This window comes from Hypanus sabinus, chromosome 16 (genome assembly GCF_030144855.1).
Source record: "Hypanus sabinus isolate sHypSab1 chromosome 16, sHypSab1.hap1, whole genome shotgun sequence".
NCBI lineage: Eukaryota > Metazoa > Chordata > Chondrichthyes > Myliobatiformes > Dasyatidae > Hypanus > Hypanus sabinus.
Window position 1 is genome coordinate 43,763,024 of NC_082721.1, and position 15,044 is coordinate 43,778,067.

General features: G+C 43.3%; 1 pseudogene; it reads right to left on the bottom strand.

Annotated features, from left to right (window-relative positions):
• Nucleotides 1-270: 270 nt before the first annotated feature.
• On the bottom strand, nucleotides 271-3,119 carry LOC132405832 (immunoglobulin lambda-1 light chain-like; annotated as a pseudogene).
• Nucleotides 3,120-15,044: the final 11,925 nt, after the last annotated feature.

Genomic DNA, 15,044 nt, shown 5'->3' on the forward strand with positions numbered 1-15,044 from the left:
TTCATCCCGAGTAACAGAAATCAATCCAGTGGCTGATATTTCTAATGATGACAAGTAACAGGACACTTTTACCCCACATAGTGTCTCGGAGGGTGAAACAGAACAAAATCAGCTTCGGGTGCAAATATTATAACAACACAATGGAAACCACAGAGAGCCGATCAGAAATTTGGATTAGAGTGAAACAACTGGTAGGGTGGGTGAAAATGACAAAAAAAAAAAGATATTTCCTGTTTTTCTGAGCAAACAAGTCCGAAGTCCCGCTCTGCTTTAACAACTGGATTGTGTGACAGTTGCGGATGTTGTCGAAGCCGCTCCGAGATTAACCACACAGGAGTATACCTTGCCACTACTCCAGTCTGTGCCAGGCACCGTCAGGTAGCTGCTGAGATTGAAAGTTCTGTCCGTGTTCCCCCTCACTGCACTGGTTTGCACCTCACGGCTGGTCGGACTCCCGTCCACTGTCCAGCTGACAACAGGGAAGCCCACCGACAGCTTACTGACCAGGCATGCTAAGGTGCCGGTTCCTGTAGCGGAGATCTCCTCGGCTGACGGCCCAAGCAGTTTCATTGAAGGGTCGGGGAGCTGCTGATCTGGATGTGGAACAGGAGGAGAACTTGCTTTAGGTCACTGATCATTGCACGACATTTCACAGTGAATGGAAGCGCTAATTAAATGTTCCAGCTTACAAGAATGAGGCACACGTTTACTGCAGGGAACAACCAGTGCTAAAATAAACATAGAATCATAAAAAAACCCACAGCTGTGTCGAACATATCCTTAATCTTAGAAAGTCCATAGGGTTACCCATAGCCCTCTAATTTTCTAAGCTCCAGTACCTATCCACCTCCACCACTGGCGCCGGTAGCCCATTCAACCCACTCACCACTCTCTGCGTAAAACCCTTACCCTGATCTCTCCTCTGTATCTACTTCCAAGCACCTTAAAACTGTGCCTTCTCATCGTAGCCATTTCAACGCTGGGTAGAAGGCTCTGCCTATACACACAATCAATGGCTCTCATCACTTGTACACTTCTATAAGGACACCTCTCATCCTCCGTGGTTCCAAGGCAAAAAGCCGAGTTCACTCAACCTATTCTCATAAGGCATGCACCCCAATCCAGGTACCAACGATGTAAATCTCCTCTGCACCATTCCCATGGTGTCCACATCCTTCCTGTAGTGAGCTGACCAGAACTGAGCACAGTACTCCAAGTGGGGTCTAACCAGGGTCTTATATAGCTGCAACATTACCTCTCGGCTCCTAAAGTCAATCAGACGATTGATGAAGGCCAATGCACCGCATGCCTTCTTAACCACAGAGTCAACCAGAGCAGCATCTTTGAGTGTCCTATGGACTCGGACCACAAGATCCCACTGATCCTCCACATTGTCAAGAGTCTCATCGTTACTACTATATTCTGCCATCATATTTGAACTACCAAAATGAACCGCCCCATACTTTTCAGGGTTGAACTCCATCTGGCACTTCTCAGCCCAGTTTTTCATCCTAACATTGTCCCTCTGACAACCCTCCACTGTATCCACAACACCCGCGATTTTTGTGTCATTTTGGTCAACACTGAAGGACGAGACATTTGCGGTCTCGTTTGAGGATTTTCCTAGCGAGTCGCTGTATTACAGCATCACTAGCTCGACGATTTCACCTCTAGGTCTAGGGATCGACCCTGTCTTGTGCCACCGGTGAGACGTACCAATCCTTTTGCCCATCCACTCATCAGTAATGCTCCACCCCCTTCCCCGCATTCTGTGCCATACAGAGCTGTAGCGAGAGTACACCTATTTAATACTCTGCTTACCCAGTGTGCAGGACAACACGTGTGCGGTCCTGAGTTTCACAGAGCTCATTTAGGGAACTCAAGCTGTGATCATGCTGAAGCAATTACTGTGTGCGAAGGAAAGTGGGATTCACCCCAGACCCGCAGCTTTGCCCTACGTCCGTGCAGCGACCGCAATCACTAAGCGGCCGTACCTCAAAAGGTCAGCACAGATGGAAAAGGTGGCAGGAGAGAGGAGGTAAAGACAAAGCAATTGGATGCGCGTCTGCGGGAGTATTCCACCAGGACCGGGAGGACTGGAAGTTCGTTGACACTACGGGGATGTTTCACTGGAGCAGCCTAATACAATAATTTGAAAATTGTCGTTCTGTTGTCTTATCAACAGTGGGCTTACTTCAGTCGGCTAAACCATGACCCCAGTGATACCTTGGGTCGCATTTTGGGAATATGGAATTTCTCACGCTGGCTTCCATCAAGCCAATGCAAAAGCGGCCAGACTAATAGGACTGAAACCGCTCAAACACAGAGAGGGACGGTCAGTGTCGATATTAAAGTACAGATGCTGGTTAACAACACAAACCAGAAAATAAAACACATCTGAAAAGAGAAATGTTTCATTAAAAGACGGCAATAATTCACAAGACAACTCTATATTCACTGAACACAAATTCGTAGAAACTCGATACGAAGCAAGACAGGATCGTAAACTTGTCTTTTCATTGCAAAATTCGCCTATAAATAATAATATATAAATTATTAATTGCCAGGTGACCATGTTCATGCAGCTAGTCACTACAGGAGGGATTCCCGTCACTTACCTGTAACAAAGAGCTTGATCCCTGGGCAGAATAAGATATAATTGGCCGATGAATCCCACTTTGCGCAGTAATAGACGGCAGCGTCATCCAGCTCCATGTTGTTAATGCTTAACTGGTAAACGGTGCCGGCGCTGTTGGCTGACGACTTGAAACGCTCGCTGCTAAACCAAGGCCCATAGGTCGGAGCGCTGTGTGTGTAGTAATACCGAAGAACCCATTGTGGGGCTCTTCCCGGTGTCTGCTTGTACCAATTCACGTATCGGCTGTCCTTCGTTCCGATGTTCCAGCGCGGCCGTGGCACCTGGACTCACCGACACGGTCGGAGGCTGAGTCACAGTCTGGCATTCTCCAGCTGTGAAAAAAAGGAATTTAATATTATCCATTTACTCTTTAATGTGACCCCAAATGCCCACATCAAGAACTGCTGGCGGTGCAGACATGCGGCCCATACTTACAGCCCGGCCACATGGCCAGTACCCAGAAAAAGCACAGCGTCCGCATCGTTGCTGCCCGTCAGTTTACTGTCTCCCTTCAGCCTCTGGATCTATGACAGAATGTGGCCACCGTTGCCGGGGGTACCTAGTTATAGAGCTATTCGTACCAAGGAGGAAAGCCATGCAAATCAGGGTGACTCACACTGACAAATCAGAGCAAGGATTTGAAACACTTCCATTCGCCGTCACACGCCATCGGAATAAGGCGGCATCGCTGTGGTCAAAATGCAGATCTGTTCATAAAAAAGTGAACAAGCAAGTCGTTCCTTTTCTGATATTTCCCACCTTTGCATTGAAGGGGACAGATACAAAGGTCCGTGCCCTCGTTCGTCTCCAGCAGATGTTTTACAGACAACCCTTTGATCTACAGGCTCTGATCCGCTGATCCTCTGAAGGACCGCTCCATATGCTGGGAAGTCTCCTGACCAAATAAAGGGGAGTTAACACAGGGAGCCACATGAGTAGCTATAGTGCCATATTTCCGTGTGTTTTAAAGTTTACCTCACTGACTATCGCAACCATAATTGTCAATGTTTCACACTGTTTCTTCCTTTGTACATTTTAAAATTTATAAATAAGTATTCCCCCATATTTCCCTGATTTATTTCTTGTTCCTTTCCATCCCTCATCCAATGATGCCCTTCACACATCCAGGTACAAAGGAGCAGAAATAACATACTTCCTGTTTCCACACAATCTATTCAGATGTTGAGTTCAAAACCACCCTGACTGTTAGAGGGATCGAATGCAGTCCAAATGTCAGTATGTGACCTGAAACACAAGAAGACTTATTAGTCCTTGGAGAGGGAGTTACCCATCTTAGTCGCCATGGTGGTGCAGTGGCTAGCGCAAGACAATTCGAGCTCGGGTCTATCGGAAGCAAGAAATTTAATTCTGGCACCGTCTGTAAGGAGTCTGAACATTCTGCTAACGAATGTGTACATTTCGTTTGGGTGCTCCGATTTCCACTCACATCCCAAGGACACATAGTTTAGTAGGTTAATTAGTGTCTGTAAATTGTCCTGTTAAATAGGTTGGTTGCTGGCCGGCAGGTGATCCTCTGTATCTCTAAATAAATAAATCTTTACTCGTCTGTGTTGGTCTCCAATCCTACATCATACACTCGGGAGGCTGGTTCCACTGAGTTTCCATATGCACTCGTATTCAAAAAATATCCAGGGGAATCAACTACTTTTTGGGTGGATGAGAGCAGCTGGGAGGGGCGAGATTCAGGCAACAATCCCTTGAATGGTAGTTCTGTTTTGAGTGTAATCTTTACTTGTTCTTTGAGAAACTCTGATTAAAAATAACAGACGGTGTTGCCAGCTGGAGGAGTTTGGTCTCTGGTGTTTGGAGTTCAATCAACAATGGTCCTTGCCCAGGGTTGAATGTTTCACATACAACAGTTATGTGGAGGTGCTCATCCTGCAGCTAAAGTGAATGAAGACACTGGGGACTGGGACAATGCCATACGCCAGAAGAGCAGGCAGAGGGGCCAGTAGTCCACAGAGGACAAGCTGCTCCAGCACTGTATGATATTGAGATTACTGACTGGGGAGAATCTTCCCCTAGGCTGGAAACATGGTCATATAAGTGGGTTCATTGTACAGGGAGAGAGTAGAATGGTCTACAGATAAATAAGAGAAGGACTCCTAAAGTTAGGAGGCAGTAAAGTTTTCTGTGATTCAGGGCAGGTATATTCTCTCTGTGGACTCTCATTTACTGAACATTATTCAGTGATGGCATTAAACAGTAATGTCACTGAACACTTGCAGAAAGTTCTGGAAGGGGAGAATGAAGAGGTACCAATTTCCTCCCACATTTCAATGATCTGTTGCTTCATGGTATAATTGGCCAGTGGAAATTTCCCTAAGCTCGAAGGTGAGTGTTAGGATCTGAAGGCAATTTGAGAATGGAAAGGGATTAGTCTAAATAGGTGTTTGATTGCTAGCACAAACACTGTGCACTGAAGAGACACTTTCCATGCTTCATGACTGCGCAGTCAGAGTAGACGTCAGGGATCAGGAACCGGAGTGCCAGAACAGTTGATAGAGAGGTCGTGGATATTGTTAACACCTCCGACAAAGTTAGGAACCAAACTGTTGAGCATGGTGCAACTAGAGTCCCGATCTGCACATATTTCAATGCAAGTGTTACCATAGGAAAGGTGGATAGTAGTTCTGAAGATGAGATGGCTGGTCTAAAAACAGAGGCTGTTGATGGGGTAAAATTGTAGTCAAGACAATGGGTTGCAAAATATAAAAGCAGAAAAAAATCAAAAAGCACATATATGAGGGGTGATTGATAAGTTAGTGGCCTATGGTAGAAGGGGTCAAATTTAGGAAACCTGGCACATTTATTTTTTCAGCATAGTCCCCTCCTACATGTACACACTTAGTACAGTGGTCATGGAGCATGCAGATCCCTTCTTCGTAGAAGTGGTCCACAGCAGAGGTGATTGATAAGTTTGTGGCCTAAGGTAGAAGGAGATGAGCTATTAACTTCAAACTTTCTGCATTATCACTCAAAGAGTTGAACTGCACTTGCAAGTAAGCAGAGCATCTTGGAACTCCAGGTGGTACACAGTAGGTGTGATCAATAAGTTCGTGGCCTAAAGAAGAAGGGGATGATTTATACAGCCCTCGTTACATACATGTGAAGTTCAGCGCCTTCAGTGATTATGCAGAAAGTTTGAAGTTAATTACTCATCTCTCTCTATCTTAGGCCACGAACTTATCAAACACCCCTGCTGTGGACCAGTTCTGGAGGTCCAAGACACCGACCTCTACCAAAAAAGGAGTCGTATGCTCCACAACCACTGGACTAAGTGTGTAAATGTAGGAAAAATGAATGTGCTAGGTTTTCTAAAATTGACTTCTTCTACCTCAGGCCACAAACTTATCAATCACCCCTGTACAGGACTGAAGGTTGTATCTGAATGCAGAATAAGGTAGACGAATTTACAACACAGTTGAAGATTTGTACGTATGATGTTGCTGGCATCACTGAATTATAGCTGAAAGAAGATTACAGCTGGGAGCTTAATGTCCAAGGATACACATTGCATCAAAAGGATGGGTGGGAAGGCAGAGAGCACAGTGTTACACTATAGGTAAATAAATAAATTAAATCAATCAAAAGAGATGTGATAGGGTCAGAAGGTATTGAATCGTTGTGGATAGAACTAAGGAACTGCAAGGTTAAAAATACAAAACCTCAAACAGTATTAAGGATATGGCCTACAAATTACAATGGAAGATAGAAAATGCATATACGAAAATGGCAATGTTGCAAAAGTCATGGAGAACTTCAGTATGCAGATATATAGGGAAAACCAGGTTGGTGCTGGACTCTAGGAGGGGGAATTCACAGAGTGATAACTACAAGATGGTTTTTTTGAAGAGCTCATGGTTGAGCCCACTGGAGGATCGGCTATTCTTGATTAGGTGTTGTGCAATGAGCCAAAATTTATTGGAGAGCTTAAGGTAAAAGAACCCTTGGGGTTGATCATAATATGATTGAATTCACCCAGAAATAGGAGGAGAAGCTAAAGTAAGACATATCAGTATAACAGTGGAATAAAGAGGAGTCAGCAAAAATTGATTGGGAAAGATCACTGGCAGCGATGATGGTAGAGCAGCAATGGCTGGAATTTCTGGAAGCAATTTGGAAGGCACATGATATATACATCCCAGAGAGGAGATGTATTCTAAAGGAATGATTAAACAACGTGATTAACAACAAAAGTTAAATGCAAAAGAGAGTGCATATAATGGAGCAAAAGTTAGTGGGAAATTAGAGGATTGGGAAGCTTTTAAAAAGAAGCAGAAGGCAACTTGCATAACAAGCTTTGAGGCCAGTGGATTACAGGAAAGATTCTAGCATGGATAAAGCAGTGGCTGATTGACAGGAGGCAAAAAATGAGATTAAAGGGAGTCTTTCCTGGCTAAATGCTGGTGACTAGTGTTGCTCCACAGGGGTCTGTGTCTGGATGATTTCTCCTTAAGTTATATGGCTTTGTTGTAAAGTTTGCACATGATATAGAGACAGGTGGAGGGGCAGGTAGTTTTGAAGAAGTAGAGAGGCTACAGAAATACTTGACAGATGAGAAGAATGGGCAAAGAAACGACAGGTGAAATACAGTATCAAGAAATGTATGGACATGCACTTCGGTGGAAGTAATGAAGAGGTTGACTATTTTCTAAATGCAGAGAAAATACAAATAAAACTGAAGTCCAAAGAGACTTGAGAATCCTTTTGCAGGATTCCTGAAAGGTAAGTTTGCAAGCTGAATCATTGGTGAGGAAGGAATGCAATTTTAGCATTAATTTCAAAAGGACTAGAATATAAAAGCAACCATGTAATATTGAGTCTTTATAAAGCACTGGTGTGGCCTCATTTGGAGTATTGTGAGTAGTTATGGGCTCCGTATCTTGGAAAGGATGTGCTGAAACTGGACAGGGTTCAAAGAGCTTCACAAAAATGATTCCAGTGCTGAATGTCTTGTCATGGGAAGAACATTTGCTGGTTCTGTGCCTGTATTCACTGGAATTCAGGACAATGAGGGATGACCTCATTGAAACCTATTGAATGATGTAAAGCCTTGATAGAGTGGATGGGAGAGTCTAAGACTAAAGGACACAGCCTCAGAGTCGAGGAGAGTCCTATTAGGATAGAGATGAGGAGGAATTTCTTTAGCTAAAGGGTTGTGAATCTGTGGAATTCTTTGCTCAAGGCAGCTGTGGAGGCCAAGTATTTAGGTATATTTAAGGCAAAGATTGCTAGAGTCTGGATTGGTCAGGGCATGAAGGGACACAGGAGAAGTAGGAGACTGGTTCTTAGAGGAGAATTAGGTCTGCCATGATGAAATATTGGAGTTGAGTCAATGAGCCAAATATTCTCCTCCTATATCTTATGGTCTTATTATTTTATGGAATTGAACTGAAGATGTTAGGAAGGATGAATTGAATGGTGGCAATCCCTGGATTCCTTCCTCTGCATTACTCCATGTGCTTTGAAAAAGCAGGGTAGTGTTTCTAAATACTTCTCTGAAGAAACAGTGTAAGAAAGATTTTTGGATCAAGTAGATGTATGGGTGCAGATGGTGATTGGGTTCAGATCACAGGGAGGTGGAGTCAGCCCAGGCCAGGGAGAGGACCCAGAGTTGATGCAAGTGTCCTCATGAAAAGTTTCATGAAGAAGGATGGAAAGAGAATACAGGGGGAAAAAAACACAGTATAAGGGGTATAAAAGTTGCAAAAAAAATGAATCAGCAGATCTTAATTGTTCCAGAGCAGAAACAACATTTTTCACTAAAGACAGAATTATGGGAAAATACAAGAAGTTCCACAATACATGAATGGTGTACCTAAAATTTAGAGAATTATTAAACAATGTTGTTGAGCTATATGTGTTTATGAGGTTTCAAAGACTTCCACTCAACTTTTGAGTGTCTGAGGTGAGAAAAGTGTTTTGAAAGGACCAAAACTTTGTTTGAGCAACACACACAAAATGCAGGAAGAATATGGCAGTTTGTAGAGTTTGGAGGCTTGTGTGCCTCAATGACCTGGAGATGCATGCTGGTTGGAGTCTGGGCCTTCTGTTTCGTCTCTTGGTCGGGCACCCATGCCAAATAGGCCAAACACAAGAGGCTAGACTAAGAGTGGTCCACCTGTCCTCCAATTGCAGGCATTGAGATCAGGGCCTACAGTCCACGTTGGTGGAAACTAATGCAACAGAAACTGCAATGAGGAATCCTTTTATATCTATGCAGTATTCCTGAACCTCCAGCTGGGACTTGCATGTCTGACAGTATGTGAAAACTGAGAGGAAGACACTGGCATGATGAAGGAATCCCTGAACATCACCATGACCAAGACCAACATTGTATTTTAGAATGTGCAATACTGGCAAGCTAGCACAAACAACTGCAGAAATGATCATTACAATCTGTATATACTGGGCATCTGAAAGAAGATTGACGGTGTCTGGCAGACTAAAGACAACAAATTGGTGAAACACTTTCATCCTCAGGAAAGGATGATGGTCAGCATCATGTTGGTGCAGCTGCCATTTTGAATAAAGGCATTGAGAAGTGCTTGCTGAAGTGGAAAGCAATCAACAGTAGTCTGCTGGCAATTGGACTGAAAGGGAAGCAAGTGAAAGTGTCTGTGATCCAGAGCTATGCTCCAACTAACAATAATGACATTGAATAAAAGGATGTCTTCTACAAACAGCTGTAATTAGATGTAGAGTTAACAACATGCCATGGGCATAATCATCATAGCAAATCTTCTTCAGGGTGGAAAATAATAACTTACACTTCATACAGATCATGGGCAACCATGGATGGCGAATGAGGAATATCGATTATGAAACACTGCTGGAAATCTGTACCATCAATAATTTGACCTTCTTTCCTCACTGTGAAATCCACAAAATTGATATGGTGCACACCCATATCAGATTGAACATTTGATGATTAATGGTACATGGAAACGATCACTTCAGGATGTAAAGCTGAAGAGAGGAGCAGGTACATGAAGAGATCGCCACCTTGCTGCAGCAGTGATGAAAGTCATATTGTGAAGCACTGGGACAAGCACACATGTGCTAAGATGTTTTGATCACAAGTGTGAGATGTGCCTTCACCATTCAGCTAAAGAACAGATTCCAGGATTTGCAAGCCCTTAAAGAGAATGTTGTCAGTGGACAGGATACACACAATGTGGAAATGGATTGCTTCTGTCTTCAAGAGGCTCTGCGAGTCTTTTCTAGGATACAGAACTGAAAGAAAAACAAAGAATGAATACAACAATAAACATATACAACCTTAGAAGAAAGATGGAAAATTAAGTGCTAGATTGAATGTCAGCACTGATTAAGGTAAAACTTCAATTGGATTTCATGGACACTAATAATAAAGTGAAGGGAATTACAAAGATAAGAGACTCTATATTGAAGACCTTGCAGAGAAGGGCGAAGCAGCAGCCATTCAAGGTGAATAGGGAAATATATACAATATCCCAAAAAAATGGTATGCAGAAGTCTCTGGTCCAGATCCAGTGGTCTCATGAGAGATATGAACTGTTTGCTTTTAACAACTGTGAAATAGCATGAAACATGATGAGCAGCGTGTTTCAATGAATTACTGTATAGATCACCACCAGATGCAGAATCTGACATAAAAGAGGCAGCAGAAGACCACATCAGATCTACCAAAGAAAGAAGAGATTGTGGCTGAAAGTAAATCATTAAGGAATAGCAAAGCTCCAGGATATGACTATTTGAATGGAGAACTGTTAAAATCTGAACCAAAAGTTGCAGCAGCCATCTTGCAAGCATTACGTACCATAATCTGGGAATGGGGGAAAGTACTCAAGAAATGGACAAAAAGAGTCAATGCTAGGATTCCCAAAACAGAAGTGCTAAGTGATTGCAACAACCGGAATGTCATCACGTTTGTCAGTGGCCAGCAAGATGCTCACCAAAATCATTGTCCAATGGATTACAGATGATATTGATGTGTACTTGAAGTAGGAGCAAGCTGGCTAAAGTAAGATGGAGGCTGTGAATAGTGGCAGAGACAACTTTAGGTGAATTTTGTAGCCTCTGAAAAGGCTTTTGATAGCATCTGTGGGGGAGATTTGGGCAAATTCGCAGATCATACTGGACCCCTTTTAAAATTGTCCACCTGATCCAGGGTTTGTATGCTAATTTCACCCACATAGTTTGGGACTACAGTTTGAGCTTTTAATGAAAGACAGGTGTTACGAATGAAGGGAGCAAAGTCGCCCCCCCCCCGTCTTTTTAAGAATCGCAAAATCGCTATTATTTCGGGTCTGAGACCCAGGAAATGAGAGAGGTACACAGCATGTCAGGAAATGTGTGTGTGTGAGAGAGAGAGAGAGAGAGAGAGAGAGAGAGAGACTCAGGATCACATCAAAGGCAGTTGTTATAGACAACGCAGAATACACAACTAGGTGGAATGTCTCATAACAATGCGGAAAGGAACCACTGATTACTGCTATTGTCTCTTGGAGAAGGAATTGTGTATTGAGTACTGTACTGGTCATTGAAACCCCTCAGGGGATAACCAGAGTGGTCTGGTTGAGGGATTGCATCATCCCAAAGTGATTGACAACTGAGACCCTGTGAGTGAGGTTAAAAGATGGGTCTCGGAAACACCCCTCAGACACACCAGGAGAAATGTATGAGACCGGTGGGGGGCTTGTGTGTGTGTCCATCCTTGCCTGGCTGGCGAGTCCTCCAAGGAACGGTGTAGCTAAAGGACTGATACGGATCAAGATCATACCAAGGAATGTCGGCAAGTTATTCTTCTATTTCTCTCTCTCTCTCCATCAATTGCAACACAGCAATAAACAGACAACGGCTGCAGCCTGTATGAACTGAAATGAACTTTAGATTTCCATCGGACAATTCATTATCCATTAGACAACGATAGAGCTTCTTTCTTATTGATTATTATTATACCTGCACTTTTAGTTTTAGTATTGCCGACGTATATTATCTGTATATTTGCATTGATATTATTTTTGTGTATTTTTTACTAATAAATACTGTTAAAATAGTATCACCAGACTCCAACGGATGTCTCTATCTTTGCTGGTAAGTGACCCAGTTACGGGATTCGTAACAACTTGGGGCCTCGTCTCGAGATTTCATACCAAATTGGAGGGCCAGTAAATCGGGCTTTTAAGTCCAGACTTAGATTTGGTTGTGCGGGTAGCCAGACGGGAAACCAGCAAAGATGGACGTAGACGAATTTACACAAAACCCGACTTTGAAGGCGCTAGAGGGGGCCACAAAGGCGGACTTGGTAAATATTGCAAAAGGACTAAATCTCACAGAGATGAGGTCGTCAATGAAAAAGTGGGAAATGTGGAGGGTCATAACTCAGTATTATGTTGAGAAGAATGTGTTTTCGGCTGAGGTATTGGAAAATATCCCTGAAAAGGTACCAGCTATTGGGACGGCTCAGTTAGAGTTGGAAAAATTGTTTGGAACATGAAATTAAGTTAAAACAGCTGGAAGCAGCTGAAAAGGAGAAGGAAAGAGCCGAAAAGCAGAGGGAGTATCAGCTCGAGCTAAAGGAGTTAGAGGTGAAAAGGGAGAAGGAAAGAGCTGAAAAGCAGAAGGACTATGAGGAGAAGGAGAAACAGAGGAAACATGAGTTGGACATGGAGAAGTTAAGGCAAGAGCGAAGAGCTCAAGGGCCAGACTGAGATGAGAGGTTCAATGTTAGTAGGGAGTTTAGGTTAGTACCTCCGTTCGAGGAGACGGATGTTGATAGTTATTTCTTGCATTTTGAAAAGGTGGCAGTGAATCAGAAGTGGCCCAGAGATCAGTGGGTGGTGTTGTTACAAAGTGTGTTAAAAGGGAAGGCACAACGGGCATATGCGGCGTTGTCTGTGGAGAAGGAGGAGTATGAGAATTACGAGGAAGTAAAACAGGCCATTCTTCGGGCCTAAGAATTGGTACCTGAGGCCTATAGACAAAAGTTCAGAAATTTAAAGAGTGTGGAATGAGACGTATGCAGAGTTTGCCTATGAGAAGGAAGTGCTCTTGGATCGTTGGTGTGGAGCAGAAATGGTGGAAGAAGATTTTCGGCGTTTAAGGGAGTTAATTCTTATTGAGGAATTTAAAGGTTGTGTTTTGGATGATATCCGGATGTATGTAAACGAGAAGCCGAATAAGTCCATATCCGAATTTGCCAGGTTCGCAGATGAATATGCCCGAACCCACAAGACAAAATTTTCATCGATTAAGAGTTACCAGAAAGACAGTAGGAATGGTAGAGAAAGCCCGCCGGCTGAGGCAGTGATTCAGCCGGAGCTAGTGGTAAAAATAAGGAGGAAAAAAGGCAAGATGGCAGGAGGGGTCCTGGCTTGACCTGTTTTAATTGTGGAAAGGTAGGTCATATTGCATCTATGTGCTTTGCTCCGAGGAAGGAGACAGGAAAGGGGAAAGCAGCAGTCCCTACAAGGTGTATTGTGTTGATCAGTAAATCGACGAGAAAGCCCCAGGTAGATAGAATATGAAAGGGGCGTGAGAAATTTATTTCAGAAGGGACCGTGTAGGTGAAAGAGGGAGAAAAACCAGTTCCAGTGCGGATCTGGAGAGACACTGGAGCTGAGCAGTCATTGATTCTCAGTAAAGTACTAGATTTTGGTCCTGAGATGGGAGAGGTAGCTTTGAGAGGCATAGGAAAAGGGAAAGAAGCTGTGCCTTTGTATAGGATCATTATAAATTGTGAGCTGATATTTGGACCAGTTGAAATAGGGGTGCGATCAGAATTTCCGAGAACCGACGCGGACGTCCTTCTGGGTAACGATTTAGTTGGTGGTGAGGTTTGGTCAGCAATGAAGCTGAGGAGCTAGCCTGTAAGTGTTGAGGACACGCCCCTAGATTCCAAGATCTATCCCGCATGCGTGATCACTCGCAGCATGTCGAGAAAGGCAGCTGAGAAAGAGACCAGATTAAACCATGCCAGTATCAATTTGGCTGAGATATTTTTAACGACCCTGTACCAAGAGGGGTTAGAGGGTGGTAAAACAGAGAATAGGGAGGTGAAAGAGAGTAAAGGAGAGGAGATACACCTACCCTTAGCCAGGAGGAAATTTATAGAGGCACGGAGTAAAAATGAGAAACAGTTAAGGCTGTTAGAAGGTCCAGGGTTGGACATGAATGATCTGTCTGGCTCAGGGGTGGGCAAACTTTTTGACTTGAGGGCCACAAAGGGTTCTAAAATTTGACAGGGGGGCCGGACCAGGAGCAGATGGATGGAGTGTTCTGGTAATACACCTCATAAGAGAAAATAAAATATCATGGGATATGTAGAAAACATGTGCTTTAATTTCAATTGAAAATGAACAAATGCATTACAACAAAATATCTGTCTTTGAAGTCCCATGGTATTTAGCTATTTATTGAAATGACTTTTAAAACACTGAAAATTAAATGAATAAAATACAGCTTTTTAATAGCAACAGTTATTATTTTAAAGCACTGAAAATTCTGTTATCCTTCAAGATATTATCATCATCACTCTCCTCCTGACTGTCTTTATTTCAAAAACGGTAGGAGATGCAGGTCTACTTGTCCTGCTCCTTCTTATTCAATTGTCCCCTGTGCCAAAACTCAACAACGACCCGCAGAATGACAGAACAGTGAGAGCACGCCAGTATGCGGAGGCGTTATTTGATCTGGAGCGCATTTTTTATTTGAGAAAGTACGTGCACCTGCGCACTACTCATGTCCATCACTTAACAGAAATGACATGTAACATGTAAGGCTTATTGAAAAAAATATTTTGAAATGCATTTTTTACATAACACAATGAAGAAACTTATTTTCAATTTCAGTGGGAACAGTGTTGTTGGTCTCCCTTTTTAGCCAGTACATCAAAGTCTGGATTTAGTTTTGTTGTGGCGATTCTCAGGATCGATCTGAGGTGTTGGTCAGTTAACCTGGATCTGTGGCTGGCTTTGTTGATGTTCATGACGCTGAACGCCTGTTCACACAAATAGGTCGAGCCGAACAACGCCAGCATCTTCTTTGCCGTCCTCCGGAGGTTTGGAAACACGTCTTTACCAAGTGAAGCATAAAAGCCATTCAGTTTAAGAGAGTTGAACTTCTCTTTTAAGACGGGGTCAGACTGAAGGTCGATCAGTTCCAGTTGTAGCTCCTCTGGTGCTGTTTCAGGATCTTGTGACAGGGGACAGGCCACCAACTGAAGTGACTTGTCAATTTTTTCAAAATCAGAAAAGCGACGGCAGAGTTCTCTGTGCAGCGCATCCAGTGACTCGCTGTATTTTTTCACATTTGCGCCAGCCTCTTCCAGCGTGGCTAGTGTGGGAAAATGAGTGAATAACTTATTCGAAATTTGCCTGGAGAAAAAAGCCAGCTTGGA